General features: G+C 41.8%; 1 long non-coding RNA gene and 1 pseudogene across 3 annotated transcripts in view; one reads left to right on the forward strand and one right to left on the reverse strand.

The window, feature by feature from the left end:
* Positions 1-3,507: 3,507 nt before the first annotated feature.
* LOC308510837 overlaps positions 3,508-20,591 on the forward strand; it is a 91,501-nt gene continuing 74,417 nt past the window's right edge. The window contains exon 1 of one of the 2 annotated variants that reach the window (XR_013995440.1): positions 3,508-3,701. This is a non-coding gene — a long non-coding RNA (uncharacterized lncRNA). The remainder of the gene's footprint in view (positions 3,702-20,591) is intronic. The other variant, XR_013995441.1, reaches the window with a different exon arrangement.
* On the reverse strand, positions 8,892-9,835 carry LOC308510965 (small ribosomal subunit protein uS2-like; annotated as a pseudogene). The gene has a single exon. The product of its transcript is annotated as a small ribosomal subunit protein uS2-like (transcript).

Genomic DNA, 20,591 nt, shown 5'->3' on the forward strand with positions numbered 1-20,591 from the left:
GGTTTGATTCTGATCAATGGCACATAACTTGGTTGCAGGCTTGAGGGAGGCAACCAATGGATGTGTTTCTCTCACAATGATGTTTCTCTCAGTCTCTCAGTCCCTTCCACTCTAAAAATCAATGGGAAAAAATGTCCTCGGGTGAGGATTAAAAAAAAAAAGATTCTCTCTTTGTCTTTAACCTTTGTCATTTGAATTACGATGTGTCTTGGTGTGGGCCTCTTTGGGTTCATTTCGTTTGTGACTCTCTGCCCTTCCTGGATTTGTAAGTCTATTTTTTTTTCACCAGGTAGGGAAGTTTTCTGTCATTATTTTAAAAAGTATATTTTTATTGATTTCAGAGAGGAAGGGAGAGGCAGAGATAGAAACATTAATGATGAGAGAGAATCATTGATTGGCTGCCTCCTGCACACCCCCTACTAGGGATTGAGCCTGCAACCCAGGCATATGCCCTTGACTGGAATCGAACCCAGGACCCTTCAGTCTGTAGGCTGACAGGAGACAGTTTTCTTATTTTTGGAACAATTACTTATGAATGAGGAAAACTGGGCTATCATAGAGAATGAAATAAGTACTGACTGGACCAGTAGTCCAGGAAGCCAACAGGATCAGCCTTGAGGAGCAAATATTTTAGCCTGGCCACCAACCTCTGTCTCTGGTGTTTCTGCAGGCATTTTTCTTGGTTGGAATGAAAGCAGGCAAACTGGGGAAAATGTGAATGGGTAGAGGCAGGGATATAACTTTTTCACCTTGACTGTAAATTAATATAGAGAGCTTTTCTAAACTTATGTCTCTGGATCTAGCATTTTAAAATTTGAAACATCACTAAATAAAACCAGTGCATTAGGTTTCTTGTCCCCTGAAATTGACTAGGAGCTTCACACATCTATTGTTCTACTATTGCTTCCTGCCAGTCACTTATTTATATCATTTCCTTAAAATCCAAATGGTCATTTGTTCCAGAAAAAGTCCTGAGAGTAACCAGAAATAATACTACAATAGGGTTCACTAATTTCCCCCCACCTTTTCTATTTACCATTAAATTACTGCAGAGTTGTTATGTGCCTAGATCAAAGTAAATACATTTGTCATTCAACCAAGAGATATGCTACTGGATGGGAAAAGATGTTTGAAGCCATGATCCCCTGCAGTACTCGGAACTGATCCTTCATTTACCCTAGGTTGTCTGCTTGAATACCTCCTCTCTTAGGATGAGTTCTTCCTCAAAAGTTCTCAGTAGACTTCTGGTGTCTGCCCTACCAATTTCCAAGATGTGCACAGACAAGTCTAAACGCTAGGAAATGACACAATTTAAGCTAAGACTTCTTCATTTTACTACACACATTACTGATAAAACAGGTGGGTTCCATGTAGTGTTTTATACAAGAATGGCCATACATGAAGGCCCAACTGTCTACACAATTCTCTATCATTACATTATATTTGAGGATGAAAATGAAAAATAAGGAAAAAGTAATGATGTAAATGAATAGCATAAGAGGCATTTTATGCTGGGTTCTTGTAGAAAGTTAGAGATAACTTTAGAATGTAGAAACTGTATTTTTTTCTAAAGCGATTAGAAACTCTCAACTGTCTTTTCCCTAGCTATGCAGCACAAACTTCCCCTCACTAACTTTTTATACCATTTATACATAATAATTTACAAACAAATTTCAGCCTTTTTAAAAAAATATGTTTTTACTAATTTTAGAGAGAGGAAGACAGGGAGAGAAAGAGAGAGAGAGAGAGAAAAAAATCTATCAGTTGCCTCCTGCACACATCCCCAAAACCTGTGCCCTACCCCTCATTGAATCAGCAACCCTTCCATGCACAGGACAATGCTCAACCGACTGAGCCACACTAACCATGGTTCTTCTTCTTTTTTAAAAAATGTTTTTGGGGCTGGAAATGGAACTCCCATTTGACCCCGTGATCCCACTTCTAGGAATATATCCCAAGAAATCAGAAACACCAGTCAGAAAAAATATATGCACCCCTATGTTCATAGCAGCACAATTCACCATAGCTAAGATCTGGAAGCAGCCTAAGTGCCCATCAGTAGATGAATGGATTAGAAAACTGTGGTACATCTACACGATGGAATACTATGCTACTCTAAAAAGGAAGGAACTCTTACCATTTGCAACGGCATGGATGGAACTAGAGAGCATTATGCTAAGTGAAATAAGCCAATGAAGGAAAAATACCACATGATCTCACTCATTCATGGATAATAGAGACCATTATAAACTTTTGAACAATAATAGATACAGAGGCAGAGCTGCCTCAGATTGTCAAACTGAAGCGGGAAGACCGGGGAGGGTTGGGGGGCAGGAGGGAGGGGGGTAAGAGATCAACCTAAGGACTTGTATGCAAGCATATAAGCATAACCAATGGACATAAGACACTGGGGGATAGGGGAGGCTAGGGGACTGTCAAGGGCGGGGGGGAAAAAAAGGACACATATGTAATACCCTTTGTAATACTTTAAGCAATAAAAATAAAATAAAATAAAATAAAATGTTTAAAAAAAAAGAAATAAAGTGCTCAGCCAGTGCCTGGCACATAGTCAGACTGGCTCACGCTGTTAAAAAAAAAAAATGTTTTTGGGGCTGGCATCCAGATAGTGTATTTCCCTCATGGAGAGAGACCAAAAAAGATAAACGTCTTGTTAAATATAGATGGTTCTTAGAAGAGTCAGGACTTGAACTGAGTCTAAAAGAACAGGAAGGGATTTTATGCTGGAGAACAATATTCTAACACCTTTACAAAACCGCTTTCTATTGCAGAATCAAAAAAGGAACCAGCTTGTTTTGAATAAATTTTTGTCATTGACTTACAGTATGAAGTTAGACTCAAACCTTCCCTATTTCTGTCTTCAGTTTTCCCATCTTTTTAATTAGTTGGTTGAAGTAGACGGAAGTGAAAATAATTAGGTTCTTGGTGTTTTTTTTTCTCTCAAAAAAAATATGGTCCGCTTCTCGAATTTGCGTGTCATCCTTGCGCAGGGGCCATGCTAATCTTCTCTGTATTGTTCCAATTTTAGTGTATGTGCTGTCGAGGTGAGCACATGAGGTTCTTGTTTACTACAACGCTAGCTGTTGCAGTTTTTGGGAAATTGCTTCATTTCTCTGGACCTTAGTTTCAGTAGTAGACTTTTCTCATCTATAAAACAGAGAAAATCAGTCCTCAGCTTACCTTATAATGTTGAAATACTTTGGTGAAATAACAGAAATGCAGGTTTGTTATAAGATGCCGCACCCTTTCAGGTAAATGAAAGTTGAGAACAAGAGATAGCTAGAAATGTAGAAAGAAGAAAGGACTCAGGGCGAAGGTGAAAATATATTGGGGTTGTTAAAAGAAACGAAGGGAAAAGAAAATACGGAAGAACGAAGGAATTTCAAGGGAGATAAAGGCTGCGAGAGGAACTGCAAGCAGTCAGGAAAACTGGGGAAGGGGCCGCAGGGCTGCTGGGTCACGTTGCCGGCGGAGCCTTTTGGGTAGTGCACGGCGGTTGCGCGCGGGCGTATTTGGCTGTAACGCCCACCATAGGCTTTGTGGTTGTACCGCTCACGGCTTAAGACCCAAGATGGCGGCGTCCGCTCCGTGCAAAAATACGGCCTGCGTATCAGGTGTGGAAAGGCGGCCAAAGGACGAATTTACTGAGGAAAGTGGTGAAACTGGACAGTTTTTGTGTTGTGGTGAGTGCCGAACCTCAAATCGGTAGAAAAGCGGTCGTTAGCAAGGCTACACACTTCCGGATCATGTGGCCTATCTGAATGCGGGGGTGGGGGGGTGGGTGAGGAGGCGGCCTGTATTTCATTTTTCTTGCTAGTCTCTCTTCAGAATATCAGACAATAATTTCTCTCTCCTTAATCACCTTACCACCACTAACGAGGCTAGGTGGTTGCGGACACTAGCTTTTAGGAGGGATTTGGGGATGTTTTCCTCTTATCTTGCCTTGTTTAGATGGTTTTTGTTGATACCATGCCGCCCCCAAATGAAAGATTCTATCTCCCCACAGAGCGCTTTCAGGAGTAACCTAACCTGTTGGGCTTACCCGTCTTATTTCGTGTTCTTTATTGTGTGCAATCATAGTTTTGATAAACTAAACAGTTTGTAACATTCGTTATGTGCTAGATTACATTTTTTTTCCCTATGCCCTTTATAGATACTCCAGATGGGGACTTTTAAGCATATTAATACTTATCATTTGTTCTGGAAGCATCTCAGAGGTAGGGTGTGTGTGTGTGTGTGTGTGTGTGTGTGTGTGTGTGTGTGTATAAAGGTAATCTTTGGGGGGGAATTGCTATATTATTTTGTGGATTGTTGATTACTCAGTTTCCTGCGTTCAGATTTCTTGGTGAAAATAAACTTATGTTACACATAATATGTTTACTGTATGGAGAAGACAGTGAAAGATTACATCTAATCTGATGTTAAATGTTATGTGATTAAAATAAATTCCCGTTAAGAAGTGCCCTTATCTCACTTTTGTTGCTGGAGAGAGTATGACTTGCCTACAACCTTTTGAAAAAGTAACCTGGAAATGTGAAAGAGCCTGTCTGCACTTCATAAGCCAGATGAATGGGTTTGCTTGCTTTACTTCTTTCATAAAGATGTATACTCTAATAAATTGGCTTTACACAAGACAATCAAGGTCTCTCATATATATTCATTTATATGAAAAGACAAGGATTGAGGTTGGGGACAGCCCTTTCCCACTGACTCAGGGGGCTGTCCAGTAACACCTCTCTGGTGTCCCTAAGAGGTGCCTCTAACATGGTGATGGCGAACCTTTTGAGCTCGGTGTGTCAGCATTTTGAAAACCCTAACTTAACTCTGGTGCCATGTCACATATAGAAATTTTTTGATATTTGCAACCATAGTAAAACAAAGATTTATATTTTTGATATTTATTTTATATATTTAAATGCCATTTAACAAAGAAAAATCAACCAAAAAAATGAGTTTGCATGTCACCTCTGACACGTGTGTCAGAGGTTCGCCATCACTGCATTCTAATGCAATATTTAGGGAAATAAAAAACCGGAACCTAATAGTCTGACTTTTAATAATCTGTTCTACTAGGCCCTGGCCAAGCACTCAGTAAATTAGAATGTTGTTCTGCTATGCCAAGATATGCCATGGTTTTGGGTTTGATCTCCAGTCAGGGCACACACAAAAAACAATCAATGAATGCATAAATAAGTGGAACAGCAAATGGATGTGTATCTCCCTATTCCCCCCCCCCCTTCTCAAATCAATAAATAAAAATTTAAAAAGAAAAGGAAAAAAAAGAATCTATCCTGTGGGGATAGAAGTACCAATAAATTATTTATTATTATCCTATATAATAATACAGAAACATGGTAATTAGCCGTGCCTCCGCTACCCTTCCCATTGGCTAATCAGGGCAATAAGCAAATTAACTGCCAAACAAGATGGCGGCCAGCAGCCAGGCAGCTTGAAGCAAACAGGAGGCTTGCTTGCTTCAGTGACAGAGGAAGCTAACGTTCCCCGCCTGCCTTGCCGGCCTCTGAGCTTGCAGTTTAAGAAACATTGTTACAAATATAGAAGCTAAACAAAACCCCAGAAACCTGCTTTCAGCCAGCCGGGCTTCAGCCAGCAGGACCACAACATTGTTTCAATTATAGAACAAACGCAGATCCCTGCTTTCAGCCAGCCGGGATCTCAGAGCTGGAGTGAGCAGGACCGCAACAGTGTTACAATTATAGAACCCAAAATAACCAGATACCTGCTTTCAGCAGCCGAGGCCTCAGAGCTGGAGCCAAGCCTCAGAGCTAAAGCTGGCCCAGAATAAAAAAAAAAGAAAAAAAGGACAGGTTGGGAGCTTTAGTCACCCGCCAGCCTGAAAACAGCCCTCAGCCCCTCACCCAGACTGGCCAGGCACCCCAGTGGGGACCCCCACCCTGAAGGGTGTGTCACCAGCTGCAAACAGCCATCATCCCCTCATCCAGGCTGGCCAGGCACCCCTGTGGGGACCCCCACCCTGAAGGGGGTGTGACCAGCTGCAAACAGCCATCATCCTCTCATCCAGGCTGGCCAGGCACCCCAGTGGGGACCCCCACCCTGATCCAGGACACCCTTCAGGGCAAACCAGCCGGCCCCCACCCGTGCACCAGGTCTCTATCCTATATAGTAAAAGGGTAATATGCCTCCCAGCACTGGAATCAGCGGAGCAGCGAGGCCTCCCGGCACCGGGATCAGTGTGACAGGGGGCAGCGACCAAACCCCCTGATTGCCCTGCGGCTCTGTGTGTGACAGGGGGCGGGGCCACAACCTCCCTATCAGCCCTGCTCTGTTCGTGACAGGGGAAGATGCCCCAACCCCCTGATCAGCCCTGCTCTGTGCCTGATAGGGGTGGCATCACAACCTCCCTATCCGCTCTGCTCTGTGTGTGACAGGGTGCAGCGCCCCAACCACCCCCCCGCCCCACGGGCCCTGCTCTGTGTGTGATGGGGTAGAGCATAACCTCCCCATCAGCCCTGCCCTGAGTGTGACAGTGGCGGCGCCCCAACCCCCTGATTGGCCCTGCTCTGTGGGTCATAGAGGGCGGCGCCCCAACCCCCTGATCCGCCCTTCTCTGTGCGTGACAGGGGACAGTGCCCCAACTCCCCTATCGCCCGACTCTGTGAGTGACAGGCAGAGCTCCTCAACCCCCTGATCGGCCTTGCTCTGTGGGTGACAGGGGGGAGCTCCCCAACCCCCTGCTCTGTGCGTGACAGGGGGGAGCTCCCCAACCCCCTGATGGGCCCTGCTCTGTGTGTGACGGGGGGAACTCCTCAACCCCCTGATCGGCCCTGCTCTGTGCGTGACAGGGTACGGAGCCCCAACCCCCCTGATGGGCCCTGCTCTGTGCGTAACAGGGGGCAGTGCCCCAACCCCCTGATCGGCCCTGCTCTGTGCATGACGGGGTGGCGCCGCAACCTCCCTATCGACCCTGCCTTGAGTGTGACAGGGGACGGTGCCCCAACTCCCCAATCGGCCCTACCCTGAGCGTGACTGAGGGTGGCATCGCAACCTCCTGATCCGCCCTGCTCTGTGCATGACAGGGGGCAGTGCCCCAACTCCCCAATTGGCCCTGCTCTGAGCCCGACCAGGGGCTGCACCTAGGGATTGGGCCTGCCCTCTGCCACCCGGGAGCATGCCTAAGCCAGCAGGTCATTATCTCCCGAGGGCTCCCAGACTGCGAGAGGGCACAGGCCGGGCTGAGGGACCCCCTCTCCCCCCCCCCCCCCCCCGAGTGCACGTATTTTTGTGCACCGGGCCTCTAGTTTTTATAATAATAATAGAGAGAAACATCATTGATGAGAGAGAATCATCTGTTGGCTGCCTCCTGCATGCCTCACATTGGTGATCAAGCCTGAAACCCCTGCATGTGTCCCGACTGAGAATTGAACCTTGACCTCCCTGGTTCATAGGTTGACGTTCAGTCACTGAGCCATGCCGGTCTAGCAAAAGTACTAGTATATTAGAACATGAACAGGATGCCTTTGCAGCTTTGTTTTTGTGACAAGTAACTGTAAACAACCCATGTATTCATCAGTAGGAGAATGTTTTTTGTTTTTTTTTAATTTAAAATTTTTATTGTTTAAAGCAGTGGTCGCCAACCTGTGGTCTGTGAGGTCTGAAAGGTTGGTGACCGATGGTTTAAAGTATTACATGTGTCTCCTTTTTCCCAGATTGACCTCTCCCAAGCTCCCCAGCACATGCCCCAGCACATGCCCTCACCCCCTTACTGTCTGTGTCCATTGGTTATGCTTATATGCATGCATACAAGTCCTTTGGTTGATCTCTTACCCCCACTCCCCTGCCTTCCCTCTGAGGTTTAATGGCCTGTTTGATGCTTCTATGTCTCTGGATCTGTTTTTGTTCATCAGTTTATGTTTATTATATTCCACAAATGAGTGAGATCATGTGATATTTATCTTTCTCCAACTGCCTTATTTCACTCAGCATAATGCTCTCCAGTTCCATCCATGCTGTTGCAAATGGTAAGAATTCCTTCTTTTTTTACAGCAGGGTAGTATTCCATTGTGTAGATGTACCACAGTTTTTTAATCCACTCATCTGCTGATGGGCACTTAGCCTGATTCCAAATCTTAGCTATTGCAAATTGTGCTGCTATGAACATAGGGTTGCATATATCCTTTCTGATTGGTGTTTCTGATTTCTTGGGATATATTCCTAGAAGTGGGATCACTGGGTCAAATGGAAGTTCCATTTTTAATTTTTTTGAGGAAACTCCATACTGTTTTCCACAGTGGCTGCAGTAGGAAAATGTTTTAATAAATTGTCGGACATTTGTATTAGGACATTTTTCAACCGTGGAAACATTTACCTCTTTATACTCTTGAGCTGGCTAATGCTATAATGGATTGTCATGTGAGAAAAGCAAGTTGAGTAATAATTCATCTAGTGTGATCTTGTGCTTTTGGTTGTGGTAGTGGAGGTGAAACAATGTAAAATTAGCCATAACCGGTTTGGCTCAGTGGATAGAGTGTCGGCCTGCGGACTGAAAGGTCCCAGGTTCAATTCCGGTCAAGGGCATGTACCTTGGTTACAGGCACGTCCCCAGTAGGAAGTGTGCAGGAGGCAGCTGATCGATGTTTCTAACTCTCTATCTCTCTCCCTTCCTCTCTGTAAAAACTCAATAAAATATATTTAAAAAAAATAAAAAAATATAAAATTAGCTTTCTTTTCTTTGTCTTTTTTTGGGGGGCTTTCTTTATGTGTTATGAAATATTTAAGGAATATACAGACACCAACCAAACATCAAAAATAAAACATTACCATTATAGTTGAAGTTCTCTGTGTACCCATCCCTGATTGCATCTCTTCTCTCATCCCTAGAGGTAACAATTGTTTTAAACAGTGATTATTTTTCCTATGCATTTCTTTTTTTCCACTTTTAGAAACAATTTCTTTTCCATCAACCTTATTTCCATTCTGTTAAAAGTTTGTGGAAGAACAGTTTGAGACCACTCAGTGGTTGTTCCTACCCATTCAGTGGCCTGAGCAGTGGGGGCTGCAGACCAGTCTTCAGTGGCAGGCTGAGGGCTCCAGTCTTCAGTAGGAAACTGCTAAATAGGCAAGGAAGACACCTGCACCTTCAGACCAGTCTGCGATCTCAGGCTGAGCAGCAGTGAACTCTGAAGCTGGAGCAGTCCTTTCACCCTAAAATTCTTCCTTGGTCAAAAGCCTTTTCAGCAGCAGTCTGCTCTTTTCAATCTCTTCAGGGTCTCTGTAGAAGTTAAGATGAGACATGACCTCCCATGGGTGTTCATGGGAGATGGTGCCACGCATGTGCAGTACTTTCGGGCAAGCATTCACCACATCAGACCCACTGAGTAAGCCCTCGTGTTGCTAGGGATGGCAATGTCCTGTAACAGAGGAGAGTCTCTGTTACAAAGAGCAATGGTAGGCAGGTTAATATAAGATGCCTCTGTGAGAGGCTGGTGGTCAGCCCTGGGATCAGTAACCACCAGAAGTCTCAGTTCCTGAAAAGCTGCCTGGATCTGGTTAGTGAAGGTTCTAGGAGTAAGGTGGCCAGCAATAGGAGTAGCTCCAGTGGCAGCAGCAAACTTCAGCACAGCAGGGTTTTCAATGTCAACAGTGTCATGAGCTGCCAGCAGAAGCTTCTAGATTCTCTTCAGATTTATGATGCAGATGCCATCACTTTTACATTTGTAGATTTATACTACTCTTCCATTTGGAAGTCAAGGTTGGTGCCAACTAAATGGGTTCCTGTTGCGAGGAATTTGAGGACATCCTCCTCGTCCATTTGCTGGACATCAGGGGCTTCAGACATTGAAAGTTTCCCTTTACTAGTAAGTTATGTGGGAACCCAGAGCAACATTGTATGGGCCCTTCTCTGGGTAGCTCCTATGCATTTCTTAAATTTTTGTGACATGTGGACTTTTTCTAGCAGATGTTTTTTGTTTGTTTAGAATTTTTATTTATTGCTTTTTTGCAGGAGAGGGAAATACCGATTTGTTGTTCCACTTATTTATGCATTCACTGATTGATTCTTGTATGTGCCCCGACTGGTGATCTGACCTGCAACCCTGGTATATCGGGATGATATTCCAACCAACTGAGCTACCTGGCCAGGGCCTAGCACAGGGGTGGGCAATCTTTTTGACTCGAGGGCCACAATGGGTTCTTAAACTGGACCGGAGGGCCAGAGCAAAAGCATGGATGGAGTGTTAACACTGCTGCTGGTGAAGGAGCTGAGGGGAGAGCAAGAGAACCCTCCACTCTTTCGGCTCCGCGGGCCGGATAGAACAGCCGAATGGGCCGGATCCGGCCCGTGGGCCATAGTTTGCCCACGGCTGGCCTAGCATGTGTTATTTTTATATATATTTTTGAAGAGAAATTTTTAAAAAGTCAATTATAAAAGGTTATTTTTACCTAAATTACAGTAACAGGTCAATTGAAGTTTCTTGTTAATTGAGGGTAGAATCTATTTTTTTTAAAAGAAGGAAGTAAATCTTGGAAAGAAGTAGAGAAATTGGACCCTTTGTACATTGATGCTGAGATACATAATAGTACAGCAACTGTGGAAAATAGTTTAATGTTTTCTCTTTAAGTGAAGCTTAGAATTACCATACTTCCTTGCCAACACTTGTTATTTCCTGTTTTTGGTTTTTAGAACAATTACAACCATCCTAGTATGATTTAAGCATTATGTCATTGTGGTTTAGATTTGCATTTTCTGAATGACTGATTATTTTGGGTATCTTTTCAAGTACTTATTGGCCATTTGTGTATTTTCTTTCCAGAAATGTCTATTCAAGTACTTTGCCCATTTTTAAAATTGGGCAGCTCATTTTTTAAAAATGGGTTCTTTTTGTTGTTTTTGAGTTGTAAGAAGTCTTTATATATATATTTTGGATATAGACTTATCATATATATGTGATTTGCAATTTCCCCCCCATTCTGTAGGATTTTTTAATACTTTTTGATAATGTCCTTTGGTGTACAAATTTGAAGCCTAATGTATCTATTTTTTTCTTTTGTGGCTTGTGCTTTTGGTGTCATATATAAGAATTTCCTTTCCAAATCCAAGGTCTTGAAGATTTATCCCCAAGTATTCCTCTTAAGTGTCCTATGATCTTAGCTCTTACATTTATGTCATTGATCTGTTTTGAGTTAATTTCCTATATAATGCGAGGTCCAACTTCATTATTTTACATGTGCATAGACAGTTGTCCCAGCACCATTTTAAAAAAATATGTTTATATTGATTTATTTTAGTGAGAGGGATAGAGAGACAGAAACATCAATGAAAGAGAAACATCAAAGATCAGCTGCCTCCTGCATGTTCCCTATTGGGGGGATCAAGCCCTTACCTGGGGTATATGTTCTGACTGGGAATCGAACTGATGACCTCCTGGTTCATGGGTCCACACTCAACCACTGAGCCAAAACAGTCAGGCACCATTTTTTGAAGAGGCTTTATTTCTTTTTTTTTTTTAATTAAATCTTTATTGTTCAGATAATTACATTTGTTCCTCTTTTTCCCCCCCATAACTCCCCTCCTCCCAGTTCCCGCCCCACCCTCCGCCCTCACTCCCCACCCACTGTCCTCATCCATAGGTGCACGATTTTTGTCCAGTCTCTTCCCGCATCTCCCACACCCCTTTACCCCCCAAGAATAATCGGTCCATTCCCTTTCTATGTCCCTGATTCTATTATAATCACCAGTTCATTCTGTTCATCAGATTATTTATTCACTTGATTCTTAGATTCACTTGTTGATAGATGCATATTTGTTGTTCATAATTTGTATCTTTACCTTTTTCTTCTTCCTCCTCTTCTTAAAGGATACCTTTCAGCATTTCATATAATCCTGGTTTGGTGGTGATGAACTCCTTTAGCTTTTCCTTATCTGTGAAGTTCTTTATCTGACCTTCAATTCTGAATGATAGCTTTGCTGGATAAAGTAATCTTGGTTGTAGGTTCTTGGTATTCATCACTTTGAATATTTCTTGCCACTCCCTTCTGGCCTGCAAAGTTTCTGTTGAGAAATCAGCTGACAGTTGTATGGGTATTCCCTTGTAGGTAACTGAGTTTCTTTCTCTTGCTGTTTTTAAGATTCTCTCTTTATCTTTTGCTCTTGGCATTTTAATTATGATGTGCCTTGGTGTGGTCCTCTTTGGATTCCTTTTGTTTGGGGTTCTCCGCGCTTCTTGGACCTGTAAGTCCATTTCTTTCACCAGGTGAGGGAAGTTTTCTGTCATTATTTCTTCAAATAGGTTTTCAATATCTTGCTCTCTCTCATCTTCTGGCACCCCTATAATTCTGATGTTGGTACGCTTGAAGCTGTCCCAGAGGCTCCATACACTATGCTCGCATTTTTGAATTCTTTTTTCATTTTGCTTTTCCGGTTGGGTGTTTTTTGCTTCCTCGCATTTCAAATCATTGACTTGATTCTTGCGCTCCTCTGGTCTGCTGTCGGGAGTCTGTGTAATATTCGTTATTTCAGTCCGTGTATGCTTAATTTCTAGTTTGTTCCCCAATATAACATCGAGGGTCTCATTAGTTTTCTTGTAGATCTCATTAAGTTTATCGGCGGCTTCTAAACAGTTCTTGAGAGACCTTAAAAGTGTGGTTCTGAACTCTATATCTTCCATTGACAATTTTGTCCTGTTTCTTTGTCTCCGCATTTTGTTATGCTTCCTTGGTACACCCCCTAGTGGTCTTTGTGCGCAGTCTTATAGTTAAACCTTGATTGTTGTAGCTAATACCAGGGAGGGTTTGACCTCCAGGCCAAGTGGCTATGAGAATCAGCTGTGTCTGCAGTGAGAGAACTTCTGTCCTCTAGGGAGGTGCTAGTCTGCCGTTTGCCTGAGGCTATCTAGCAAATGCCTCTGTGCAGGGCTTGGGCGGGGCGGGGTCGCACAGGGTCAACAGGGTGGGCCTGAGAGAGCAGTTATGGCGGCTCTCAGTCCTGTCCCCAGGGGCTCTGAAGAGGCTTTATTTCTTATTGAATGGTCTTGGCACCCTTTTTGAAATCAATTGGCCAGAGATATATGAATTTATTTCTGGTCTTTCAGATTCACTTTATTTGTCTCTGTGTCTATCCTTATGCCAGTACCATACTGTTTTGATTACTATAGATTGTATGTCATAAGTTTTAAAACTGGGCAAAGTCAGTCCTCCAACTTTGTTCTTTTTCAAAATTGTTTTGGCTATATGGGGCCCCTTGCCATTACATATGAATTTTAGGTTCATCCTGTCCATTGCTTTTTATGTCATATAGAAAAGAAAGAAAAAGAGGAGTTATAAACCAAAAATATGATACTGGCTTTTTACATTTAGCTACGTAGTTACCTTTAACCATATTCTTTATTTCTTTTATGCTTTGAGTTACTGTCTGTTATCCTTCCATTTTAGCCTGAAGAACTCCCTTTGATAATCCTTTTTTAAAAAATGTATTTATTGATTGAGAGAAAGACATCAATTTGTTCCTCTGATTTGTGTATTGATTGATTGATTGATTGATTGTTGTATGTGCCCTAACCTGGGGTTGAACCCACAGCCTTGGTGTATTGGGATGACACTCTAACCAAGTGAGCTACCCGGCCAGGGCTATCTGAGAATGCCTTAATTTCTCCTTTCAGTTCTCTTTTGACATTTATTGAAATATAATTCACATACCATGCAATTTACCCATTTAAAGTGTACAATTCAGTGGTTTTTAGTATATGTGTAGGCATCACCACAGTCAATTTTCATCACCTCAAGATGTCCGTATTCGTTAGCTATAACCCCATACCTCCTTGAACCCCATCTACCCAGCTCTAAGCAACCACTAATTTACTTTTTTTTGTCTATAGATTTCCCAGTTATGAATATTTCATATGAATGGAATAATATAATAAAATGTGTTGTCTTTTGTGATTTTTTTTTAAAAAAATTAAATTCTTTCTTGTTTAAAGTATTACATATGTCTCCTTTTTCCCCCATTGACCTCTTCCTGGCTGTTCCCACCCCCCTGTCTTTTGTGATTGGCTTCTTTCACTTAGCACAATGCTTCAAGTTTCATCCTTGTTGTAGTATGGATATTTGAGATTTTGTTTATTTGTTCATCCATTAATGGACATTGGGATTGTTTCCATCTTGAGGTGATTAAGAATAATTCTGGGTGGGTGAAATAGTTGAATGTGATCAAGAGTTACAAACTTCCACTTAAAAGATAAATATGAGGATGTGGTGTACAGCATAGTGACTGTGGTCAACAATATTGTATTGCAAATTTGAAATTTGCTGAGGAAGTAAATCTTAAAATGTTTTCATCGAAGGAAAAAATGTGTTAACTTTGTATGGTGACAGATGGTAAATAGCCTTAGTGTGGTGATCACTTTGCAGTGTATGCAAATGTCCATTATGTTGTATACCTGAAACTAATATAATGTTGTATGTCAGTTATATTTCAATAAGAATGGTGGAGTATTACCACCCAGTCCACTCACCAGATAATGACATGAATTAGTCTATATAGTTTAGTTCCAATTAAAAAGGAGAATTCTGCTAAAACATTCATTACAATTTCTGTGTAGACATATTTTCATTTTTCTAGGTGTATACTTACGAGTGTTATTGATGGGTCATATGATAACGCTATGGTTAATTGTTTGAGAAACGCCAGACTCTTTCCCAAAGTGGCTGCACTATTTTGCACACACACCGGCAGTATGTGAGGGCTCAGATTGCCTACATTCTCACCAACATTTGTCATTATCTGACTATCCAATTCTAGCCATCCTAGTGGTGTAAAGTGCTATTTCATTGTGATCTCCTTTCCTACCAGGTTAGTGCCTGATGTTGCTCCATAGGGAGGTGCAATTTGAATATGCCTACAATCACCCTGGGGTGGAAGTGGTTTTGTTAGGGCTGTCTTTCTCTGATCACACCCAGCAGCCAAACTCCACTAACTGGAATTATTGTTTAATTGTTTTCCACAATACCCTGGGGTACTGAAAACTAATCCAGTCAAACTGCAGGTCCTTTGTGGATAAAGTTTATGAAATTAGTGATTGATGTTTTGACCCCAGAACTCCCAGTTGCCTTACTCCCTAGTTCTCTGCAAACTAATTGTCCTACAGTTTATGGTGTATTTTGAATCTTTTCCTAATTGCCTTTTCACTGAAAACTCATTCTCTTTTTCAGGGTTCTTTCACCATGCTCTTGCAAATGAAGTGAGTTCCTTTGGAAAGAGATTAGGAGCTCTTGATTTTAGTACAGCAGTGGGCAAACTACGGCCCGAAGCCGGCCCTTTGAAATGAATAAAACTAAAAAAAAAAAAGACCATACCCTTTTATGTAATTATGTTTACTTTGAATTTATATTAGTTCACACAAACACTCCATCCATGCTTTTGTTCCGGCCCTCAGGTCCAGTTTAAGAACCCATTGTGGCCCTCGAGTCAAAAAGTTTGCCCACCCCTGTTTTAGTATCTGCTTTCTTCCTGGTACAAAAGCTCTCAGCCTGGTCTCTGGTGGTAGGGATAGGAACAATGGCAAGTTTCTCTCTGAGTGACAGTTCTGCTCTCTTAGCTGAGTGTTTGGTGGAAGGGAAGGCATAGCCAACGATCTTTTCAGTTTGCCTTTCCTCACAACCCAGGAGCCCAGTCTTTTCCATTCACCACACTCAGTTAAAGTCTACATTCAATCAGTGGTGCTAGGTGGCAGAAGAGAACCTCTGCCTCTCAACCACAGTTGTCAAGGACTCAGCCCTAGCAAGAAGCAGCTGGGGGCTGGATGGGAAACTCTAATGCTCTGTTCCTCCTTGGAAGAAAGCTTTCTGAATAGGATCTGAGGGGGAGAGGGTGCCCTGTGTTCTTGGCTGCAGGAGTCTTTGAGTGGAATCTCCCCTTCCTTGAGTTAAGATGGGAGCTGGAGGGAGGGAGTAGACTTGGTTCAAATACTACTGACACACCTTTCTTACGAATTTTTGAAGCTGTTCTTGAATAGGTGTCTCTTCATTTGCTGCTTGTCCTTAGAACTGTTTCCAAAGGCTTTATAAAAGGTTGTTGTTAAAAATAATTTTTATCAGTTTCAGTAGGGAGCAGGTTACTTGAGCTTCTCACACTGTCATGCTGTAAGAGTTGATATCTTTATTTTGGAAAGATAGTTTTGTCACATACAGATTTGTTGGTTGACAGCTTTTTCCCTCTAGCACTTTTAATATGCTATTTCATTGCTTCTCCATTTTTTGGCTAAGATCAAATGTAAATATGTAATTTCACTACCTTCTAGCTTCTGTGGTTTCTCACAATGAGTTACTTTTGTTGCTTTTAAGATTCTCTTGTTTTCTTGGGTTTCAGGAATTTGATTATACTTCATCTCAGTGTGACTCTTGAATTTATTCTCTTTGGGGTTCATTGAATTTCTTAAGATATGTAGACTGGCCATTGTTTCTTCAATTATTCTTTATGGCCCGTTTTCTCCCTCCTTTTCTTCTGGACCTCTCATTTTGTATGTATTGGTACCCTTGATGCTTTCTACAGGTCTCTTAGGCTGTTTTCATTTGTCTTTATTTATTTTCTCTTTCCTTTTTTAAAAAAATACTTTTATTGTTTTTAAATATTTTTATTGATTTCAGAGAGGAAGGGAGAGGGAGAGATAGAAACATTAGTGATGAAAGAGAATTATTTATCGGCTATCTCCTACACACCCCACACTGGGGATTGAGCCCTCAACCAGGCATACGCCCTGACCAGGAATCAAACTGTGACCTCCTGGTTCATAGGTTGACACTCAACCACTGAGCAAAGCCGGTCAGGCTAGTTGTTTTCTCTTTCTACTCAGACTAAATAATTTTACCTATCTTCATGGTCATTTATTCTTTTACCTATTGAAGTTTTATGTTAACCCCTCTAAAATTCAGTGAAGTTTTTAGTTATTGTACTTTTCAGCTTTAGAAATTACATTTGACTAGAGGCCCCGTGCACGGTACACGGGTAGGGTCTCTAGGGATGGCCGGGGATCAGGGATGATCAGGTTCCCCACCTCCCCGCTTCCTCCTTCCCTCACCACCCACGCGACACCCACCACCCTGTGGTTTCCCCCACCTCCCCCTTTGCTCACTCCCTCAGCACCCTGGTGTGTGTCTCCCCCCGCCCCCCCCCCCCCCCCCCCCCGTCCCGGTGGTCAGTGCATGTCATAGTGATTGATCAAACTCCCGTTCTCCCAATTGAACTCCCGAGGGGACACTGCATATTAGCTTTTATATGTATAGATCCTATTTTTGTGATTTCTGTCTATTTAATTGATATTTGATATATATTGATACACTTTTCTACTTGTTTTCTTTAGATTTGCCTATGGTTTCTGTTAGCTCTTTGGCATATTTCTGACAGCTGAATTTTCTAATTAGTGTAATGTTTGGCTTCCTCAGGAACTCTGTTTATGTTTTTTTTTTTTTTCTTTCTGTGAATGAGCCATACATGTTTCTTTACATGCCTAATAATTTTTTTGTTAAAAAGTAACCATTTTGAATTTTTAATATGGTGGCTCTGGAAATCAGAATATTCCTCCTCCCCAAGGTTTGCTGTTGTTGCTTTCAGTGGCTGCAATCATTCACTTATTTAATGACTTCTAAACTATTTTTGCAAGGACTGTACTCCTTGTCATAGGTGGTTCCTAAAGTTTCCATTCCATTATTTCAGTTGTTGGTGAGTGACCTGGTAAGATTTCTTTAAGTGACAAAATGTACAGCCCCCTTTTTCACTAAGCACTGTCCTGATTGTAGTACATTTCTGATTAGATTCTAGAGTTGTGAAAAAGTTGATTCTTACAGTTTTTGCCAGCTTCATCATTTCTGTGGAGGGATGGATCCTAGGCACTTCCTAATCTACACCTTTTTTTTTAAAAGAAATTATTTTTTTTTTAAATTAAATCTTTATTGTTCAGATTATTACAGTTGTTCCTCTTTTTTCCCCCCATAGCTTCCCTCCACTCGGTTCCCACACCACCCTCTGCCCTTACCTCCCCCCCCCCCACTGTCCTCATCCATAGGTGTATGATTTTTGTCCAGTTTCTTCCCGCACCCCCACACCCCTTTCCCCCTCGAGAATAGTCAGTCCACTCCCTTTCTATGCCCCTGATTCTATTATGTTCACCAGTTTATTCTGTTCATTGGATTATTTATTCACTTGATTTTTAGATTCACTTGTTGATAGATGTTTATTTCTTGTTCATAATTTGTATCTTTACCTTTTTCTTCTTCTTCCTCTTCTTCTTTTTTTAAAAAAATATATTTTATTGACTTTTTACAGAGAGGAAGGGAGAGGGATAGAGAGTTAGAAGCATCGATGAGAAAGAAGCATTGATCATCTGCCTCATGCACATCCCCTACTGGGGATGTGCCCGCAACCAAGGTACATGCCCTTGACTGGAATCGAACCTGGGACCCTTCAGTTCCCAGGCCGACGCTCTATCCAGTGAGCCAAACCAGCCAGGCTTCTTCCTCTTCTTAAAGGATACCTTTCAGCATTTCATATAATACTGGTTTGGTGGTGATGAACTCCTTTAGCTTTTTCTTATCTGTGAAGCTCTTTATCTGACCTTCAATTCTGAATGATAGGTTTGTTGGATAAAGTAATCTTGGTTGTAGGCTCTTGCTATTCATCACTTTGAATATTTCTTTTTTTTTTTTATTATTAGTTAAGGTATTACAAATGTGTCCTCATCCCCCCGTTTAACCCCCAACCTCCCCCCGCTACACAAACTCATGTTCCCATCCCCCCGTTGTCCATGTCCATTGGTTTGGCTTATATACATGTATACAAGTCCTTCTGTTGATCTCTTCCCCTTACCCCCGCCCTCCCCTGCTTTCCTTCTGGGGATTGATAGCCTGATCGCTGTTTCTCAGTCTTTGGGTCTGTCCTTTTTCATCAGTCTATGTTGTTCTCTATAATCCACAAATGAGTGAGATCATGTGGTATTTATCTTTCTCTGACTGGCTTATTTCACTTAGCATAATGCTCTCCAGTCCATCCATGCTGTTGCAAAAGGCAAGAGTTCCTTTTTTTTTTTTTTACCGCAGCATAGTATTCCATTGTGTATATGTATCACAGTTTTCTAATCCACTCATCTGCTGATGGGCACTTAGGCTGTTTCCAAATCTTAGCTATGGTGAATTATGCTGCTATGAACATAGGGGTGCATATATCCTTTCTAATTGGCGTTTCTGGTTTCTTGGGATATATTCCTAGGAGTGGGATCACAGGGTCAAATGGGAGTTCCATTTTTAGTCTTCTGAGGTAGCTCCATACTGTTCTCCACAGTGGCTGCACCAGTCTGCATTCCCACCAGCAGTGCAGAAGGGTTCCTTTTTCTCCACATCCTCTCCAACACTTGTTGTTTGTTGATTTGTTGATGATAGCCATTCTGACAGGTGTGAGATGATACCGCATTGTCGTTTTGATTTGCATCTCTCGTATAATTAGTGACTTTGAGCAGGTTTTCATATGTCTTTCTGCCTTCTGTATGTCCTCTTTCGAAAAGTGTCTATCTAGGTCCGTTGCCCATTTTTTTATTGGATTGTTTATCTTCCTTTTGTTAAGTTTCATGAGATCCCTGTATATGTTGGAAATTAAACCCTTATCGGTGGTATCATTGGTAAATATGTTCTCCCATGTAGTGGGTCTTCTTGTTGTTTTTTTGATGGTTTCCTTTGCTATGCAAAAGCTTTTTATTTTGATGTAGTCCCATTTGTTTATTTTCTCTTTAGTTTCCATTGCCCTAGGAGCATTATCAGAGAAGAAATTTCTTCGGCATATGTTTGCGATTTCGCTGCCTGTGGATTCCTCTAGTATTTTTATGGTTTCCCGTCTTACGTTTAAGTCTTTTATCCATTTTGAGTTTATTTTTGTGTATGGTGTGAGTTGGTGGTCTAGTTTCATCCTTTTGCATGTATCTGTCCAATTTTCCCAACACCATTTATTGAAAAGACTGTCTTGACTCCATTGTGTGCTCTTGCCTCCTTTGTCGAATATTAATTGGGCATAGTGGTTTGGGTCGATTTCTGGGGTCTCTATTCTATTCCATTGATCTATATGTCTGTTCTTGTGCCAGTACCAAGCTGTTTTAAGAACAGTGGCTTTGTAATACAGTTTGATATCTGGTATTGAGATCCCACCTACTTTGTGTTTTCTCAGGATTGCTGCAGCTATTCGGGGTCTTTTTTTATTCCAGATGAATTTTTGGAACGTTCGTTCTAGATTTGTGAAATATGCCGTTGGTAATTTAATGGGGATTGCATTGAATCTATAAATTGCTTTGGGTAGTATGGACATTTTGATGATGTTGATTCTACCAATCCATGAACACGGTATATTCTTCGATCTGTTTATGTCTTCCTCTATCTCTTTTTTCAGTGTCCTGTAGTTTTCAGCATATAAGTCTTTTACCTCCTTAGTTAAGTTTATTCCTAGGTATTTTAATTTTTTTGGTGCAATGGTAAATGGGATTGCTTCTGTAGTTTCACTTTCTGTAAGTTCACTATTGGCGTAAAGAAATGCCATGGATTTCTTAGCATTAATTTTGTATCCTGCT

The sequence above is a fragment of the Myotis nattereri genome (assembly GCF_964212035.1).
Source record: "Myotis nattereri genome assembly, chromosome: X".
Lineage (NCBI taxonomy): Eukaryota > Metazoa > Chordata > Mammalia > Chiroptera > Vespertilionidae > Myotis > Myotis nattereri.